Source organism: Leopardus geoffroyi, chromosome C1 (genome assembly GCF_018350155.1).
Source record: "Leopardus geoffroyi isolate Oge1 chromosome C1, O.geoffroyi_Oge1_pat1.0, whole genome shotgun sequence".
Lineage (NCBI taxonomy): Eukaryota > Metazoa > Chordata > Mammalia > Carnivora > Felidae > Leopardus > Leopardus geoffroyi.
Genome location: NC_059328.1, coordinates 222,046,749 through 222,052,948, shown reverse-complemented (window position 1 = coordinate 222,052,948; position 6,200 = coordinate 222,046,749). Strand labels below are relative to the sequence as shown.

The window sequence follows — 6,200 nt, the reverse complement described above, 5'->3', positions numbered from 1 at the left end:
CCACTCTCCATGTGCCCGGAGGCCAGGTTCTCCTCAGGCAGCAGCTCCCAGGTGTCCTGGGGTTTCCTCTTGGCCATCAGCTGGGCCAAGGTGCTGGCCCACACGTCCACCCCGTCCATGCTGGCGCCGGGCTCCGCAGTGCAGTCTGCTGGCTGCACCAGCTCGGGCTCCAAGGAAGCCCTGGGATCCCACATCCTGCACCCTCACCAGCCAATCGCTGTCCTGACAGCCATCCAGTCTCCATGGCAACCGGGTTTGTTTCTGAGGAATGAGAAACAGGCCTTTTTCCTTATCCCCTTGAACATTTTTTATTACGCAAGCAATACGTTTTCATTTCAGAAAAAACGAGAAACGTACAGATTAATAAAAAGGGAAAAACTGCAATACAATCAAATCGTACATGATCATCCTTGTGTGTGCTGACATCCATACGTTTTTCACACACGTGCCTGTGTAAATTTTCGTATCTATTTTTCATGAACAGGAACTCATGCTAAACATGTTATCGTACAGCATGGCCTCTTTACTCCACGACATACCTCGGCCGGCGGTCCGTACTCGTCCGTCTGGAAATATCTGACATCTTTCCAGTCCGCAGCCGAGCCCAAGTCTGCGTGCCCCGCCCCCGCCCGTGCTCATTCTTTGCCATCAGAAACAAGGCTGTGAGGAACTTTACGGAACATGTATCATTGTAAATTTTCCCCATGGTTTTTTTTCAAACTTTTTATTGGCTAGAAATGTAAAACGTGTACCTAAAAAAATGGCTAAAACATAATGCTTCACAAGTTGTTATAAAGATCTTGCGCGGCACCCCCAAAACTCTCTGGGGTGCCCCTCCCCTGCAGAGGCTCTACGGGGCGGGGGGGGGGGGGGTAGCCCCTTGGAGCTCCGCCAGCTGAAATTGTTTCTTTTTGCCGCTTTGAGCTTTCTGCAAAAGGAACCCTGCAGGACACATACTGTGCGCGTGTGTCTGGGCCTCTGCCCCCAATCAGGGCAAGCCGCTGTTCACGCTCACGTCCCCCAGATGAAGGTCGGACATCCGTCTTCAGCTTTCAGGACCACTGCCTCCGCCCCGGGGCCAGCGTGCTCCGTGGGCCTTCCCGGCGGCCTGGGCCTCCTCCGCTCTGACCGCCAGCCTGTCCCCAGGTCCCTGCTCTCCCCTGTGGGTGCACTGTTTCCAATCTCCCTTCCCACCCTTCTAGGAGTTCGGATGTTGCGCTCTGGTCCTGTTGCTTTGTGGAAAGCCCCGGAGCTCCAGGGTGTGAAGCCAGCCAACGCCTTCAGAGGGCAGAGCCCCATCCCCTGTGGGGCCCCGGACTCTGTGTCTCACTAACCTGCACTCAGAGCAATCCTTTCCCCTTCTCGACGGCTGACAAAATCTCTGCTCGCCCAGTCTGCAGCTAATCCTGGCACGTGACTTGATGTTCACATCATGTTTTGCATTTCTGAAACTTCTTCGATCTCTCAGCGATGTGATATCCGTCTGTCTTGCAGCAAAGGGGAATCGTGGGACAGGAGAGGAAACTATTGGGACACACTTCCAGGAAGGCTCCATAATACAGGACCAGCTGGCTGGGGAAGACCTATTTCCCCATCCCACTGTCCCCGGCATCTGTTTATCGATGCAGAGATGATGACCGGCACTCCTGCAGCCCTCTTAGACCATGAGGTGACTATGGTCACCACCTGGTCCTTGATGACAGTTGGAGTCACCACATCACTTCAGCGTTGCCCACCTCTGGAATTATTGTTCAAGAGAGAAGTTCACACCCAGATGCCGCTCTTAGCTTAGGGCACTGTTTTCTGGGTTTTCTTGGTTATCACACAGGTAATCTCAGCGATTCCACCTGATATGCTGGGGCTGCACCTATGGCCATTGTGTGTAGGTGGGCACGTGTGGTCCTGGTCACACGCCGTGCAGGGGTCCGAGGGGATGGCTGTAGCCCTGGTCCGGGGGGGTGGGGGTCCCCACAGAGATTTTCCTCTGTATGTGACCTGATTGAGCCCAGCGGCCCTGACTACTTCTGCACCGTGCTCTGCCCCGGGCCATACCACAGCCTCGTCTGCGTGGCCAACCCCACAGTTTCCTCCCCTCCAGAGACCACAACCTGCCTCTGAGTTTAGGGAAGAATCTTGGTACCATGACTGACCACTACAACCCAAAAATAATCTTTTTGGTTAAGAAACTTCCTAAAACCTTTCCTAGAAGTCTGCTGAAAAGGCCTGGGTGGCCAACCCCAGGGAAACCAGCCTCATTCCACGTGCCTGGTTATCTCTCCTCCCAAACCCACGAACCAAGCCCTCTGCCAAAGCTACTCACGGCCAACTAACAAGCCAGTTGGCCATCAACATCCCCCCTTCCTTAGCAGAGGATGATGGAGGAGACTGAGTGTGCACATGGCCGACTCCGGAGGGGTGTGCCGTACCCTGAACCCGGTCGGCCGTCGCCCGCGTGGATGCAGGTCCCTCAGAGGACAGGCTCTGGAGGCTTGAGAGCAACTCCCTCTGCGCCTGCCCCATCCTCTGACCTGTGCCCACCATTCTGTGACCAGCCCCATCCCCAAGGCTCGGAGGGCTCCAGAATGGGAGAGTCCAGGGGTGACCGGGCACCATTTCAAGGCTACTGCACCCACCTGACAGAGACGGCGCTCTCCTCTCCCCGACGGACCCTCTCTTGCCTGCCTGGCACTCATCTTGAGTTCAGCTTTCCGAGAAGGTGGCTGGAAGGCAGGGCCTCACCCCTGGGCAGCCCCGAGGGAGTGGATCTCAGAGCTCAGAGCATCTGTCCCCCTCTTGGCCTAGGCGTGGCCTGGGCAGGTTCCCCCAAAGCCACTCACTGCGAGGCTGGACCAGAGAAGTACCAGCTTTGGGGCAGGACAGCACAGCAAAGGAGTCTAAGCTGGAGGCCAGCTGGCTGGCTGGCTGGCTGGTTTGCTCTGTCGGCCGGACCCCACCTCGTGTGCCTGGAGGGAGAAAAGTTGAGAGACAGACAGGCCAGGAGAGAAAATCGAGTGGCAATAATCATGCTGGGTTCACCCCTGCCCTCCTCCAAACACCAGCAGAAGTTGTACACCTCCAGGGACACGCTGCCCGCGCAGACCCCAGCCCCCAGCAGGCGGGCGGGGCGGGCATCCTGGGCCGCAGGCAGGCAGCGGCATCTGCTCCTACGGGCTCTTCCCAGTGCCCCCAAGTTCTTTGCCCTGGCGTCCCCCCGGCTGCTGCCAGGCGGGGGCCAGTCACGTCCTCCAAGCCTCGGTGGGAGGGGGGCTTGCCCTGCAAGGAGCAGAGACCACCCTGGACAAAGAAGGGACAGACCAGGGGCCTGGGGACCCGTGAGGCTGTGCCTGTGTGGCTGGCACATTGGCCACAGACATATTTGCCGTGAGTGTGTCTGCCATAACCAATCGGCCATGTGGTGATTTTGCAAAAGAAAAAATAAAAAACTGGCAAACAGTTGGTTTGACAGTGCGATTTCCTCAAACCAGTAGACAGTTAGGTTTCGTTTCTCCATCAAAATGAGCAGGTGGGTGCAGGGCGGGACAAGGCCCCTCCCTCGTCCACGTCCACGTGCCAGTGGCCAGCGAGGAGCCCGAGTGGCGTCCACCACCAGAGGTCAGGGACGCGTTCACGTGAACCGTGTCTCGCACACGCCTGTGAACACACAGCACACACACACACGGGAGCACGTACACGTACGCACACACACACACAAGCGCATTCGGAAATTTAAGATAAGAGTCCACATTTAAACAACGAACAGCATTCTAGAAAGTTTAGAAAGTGAGGGGACCTGGAAATCTCCTGTGACCCTCCTACACCTCACAAACACCCGACTCCCTTCATTCTTGTGCGCAGTAAATGGTGTAGTATTTTGTTCACATTTTTAAAATTTGGTTCTTAAAATGGGCAGATAAATTAGGTGTTCTTTTTTAACTTCTGGGAAATGCTTCAAAAACAGGATAGAACAGAAAGTTTTTATTTGCAAACACTATTAACCATTTCCTGTTCCAACCTCAGAAATCGCTGTGAATCTGCTGCTGCCTCCCAGGGCCACCACCGCCTGCGTCCAGGCTGGGTGACATCACCCCAGCCTCCCTCAGAGGCGGTTTCGGGATGATCCTTCTTCCTGTGTTTTACCATAAATGGAAACCTCCCTGTGACTCGGCTGCTGGCTCGGGAAAGCGCGGGGGGATCCCCTCTCCCCCACTTTCCATCGTGCTGGCTCCTGTTCCGGCTCCCCCCACCCGCCCATCCGCCAGCCCGCCTGCACACCCTGGCGTCACCGCTGGGCACCTTGGAAACCAGGACTCCTCTCCTCGCAGGGAGGGGGCACCCCAAAGGACCAGACCCCGTGGGACCAGAGCACCTGGGGGGAGGGGGGCACCCCGCAGGACCAGACCCCCTGGGGGGAGGGGGGCACCCCGCAGGACCAGACCGCCTGGGGACCAGACCTCCTGGGGAGGGGGGACACACCGCAGGACCAGACCCCCTGGGAGGGAGGGGGGCACCCCGCAAGACCAGACCGCCTGGGGACCAGACCTCCGGGGGAGGGGGGGACACACCGCAGGACCAGACCACCTGGGGGGGAGGGGCCACCCTGCAGAACCAGACCGCCTGGGGGGGAGGGGGGCACCACACAGGACCAGACCACCTGGGGACCAGACCTCCGGGGGAGGGGGGACACACCGCAGGACCAGACCACCTGGGGGGGAGGGGCCACCCTGCAGATCCAGACCACCTGGGGGGGGGAAGGGGCACCCCACAGGACCAGTCCACCTGGGGAGAAGGGGCCACCCCGCAGAACCAGACCACCTGGGGGGGCGGATGGGCACCCCACAAGACCAGACCACTTGGGGACCAGACCTCCTGGGAAGGGGGGGGGACACACCGCAGATCCAGACCACCTGGGGGGGAGGGGGCACCCCACAGGACCAGACCACCTGGGGGGGAGGGGGCACCCTGCAGATCCAGACCACCTGGGGAGGAGGGGCCACCCTGCAGAACCAGACCGCCTGGGGGGGTGGAGGGACACCCCACAGGACCAAACCACCTGGGGACCAGACCTCCTGGGGAGGGGGGGGACACCCCGCAGGACCAGACCACCTGGGGGTGGAGGGGGGCACCCCACAGGACCAGACCCCCCTGGGGGGGAGGGGGGCACCCCACAGGACCAGACTACCTGGGGACCAGACCTCCTGGGGAGGGGGGGACACACCGCAGATCCAGACCTCCTGGGGGGGAGGGGGCACCCCACAGGACCAGACCACCTTGGGAGAGGGGCCACCCTGCAGATCCAGACACCTGGGGGGGAGGGGCCACCCCACAGAACCAGACTGCCTGGGAGGGAGGGGGGCACCCCGCAGGACCAGACCGCCTGGGACCAGAGCGCCTGGGGGGGAAAGAGGGGCACCCCGCAGGACCAGACCCCCTGGGACCAGAGCGCCTGGGGGGGGAGGGGGGCACCCCGCAGGACCAGACCCCCTGGGACCAGAGCGCCTGGGGGGGGAGGGGGGCACCCCGCAGGACCAGACCCCCTGGGACCAGAGCGCCTGGGGGGGAGGGGGGCACCCCGCAGGACCAGACCCCCTGGGACCAGAGCGCCTGGGGGGAAGGGGGGCACCCCCCTCGCTAACAGCCCGGGGCCTCCCGAGCCTTCTCCCCTTGGTCCTGCCGGAAGCAAACAGTGGACGCGGAGCAGGTCGGACACAGGGATACGGGCACACGGCGCCCAGCAGGCGCAGCCCTGACAGTCTCCCGGCACAGACCACAGGCCTCCGCAGAGAACGGCCGCCAGCACAGTGAGGAGCCCGCTGCAGACGCGCACATGTGCGGGAACGCGGCCAGGGTCCTGCCCCGTGGGGCCAGCCCGGCAGGCCACATGCCAGGCTCCCCCACAGCTCTCCAAGTGCAGGATGCTCAGGCCGTCCCACAGGCGACCCCGTGAGGCACTAACCACGCCACGCGCGCGGTCCTTGGGCAGAATGTCACCCTCGAGAGAGCCTGGCCAGGGTACAAGGCCGGCGAGAGAGCCTACGATCTCCCAGGGACCGCACACAACACGCTCTTCGCGAGAGACCCCTGACCCGGGGGTCGGGGGGCATCCCCAATGCCTGCCTATTGGAGAGGGTCCGGAGGTGGGGGCAGGGAGCAGGCCACCCTGGCTGGGACCTCCCGAACCTGAAGGGGTGAAGCCAGGACAC

At 61.1% G+C, this 6,200-nt stretch overlaps 1 long non-coding RNA gene across 1 annotated transcript; it reads right to left on the bottom strand.

Annotated features, from left to right (window-relative positions):
* Positions 1-292: 292 nt before the first annotated feature.
* On the bottom strand, positions 293-4,432 carry LOC123599751. The gene is made up of 2 exons (XR_006713282.1): positions 2,634-4,432; positions 293-1,483 (listed from the first exon to the last, which is right to left on the bottom strand). It is a non-coding gene; the product is annotated as an uncharacterized LOC123599751 (long non-coding RNA).
* Positions 4,433-6,200: the final 1,768 nt, after the last annotated feature.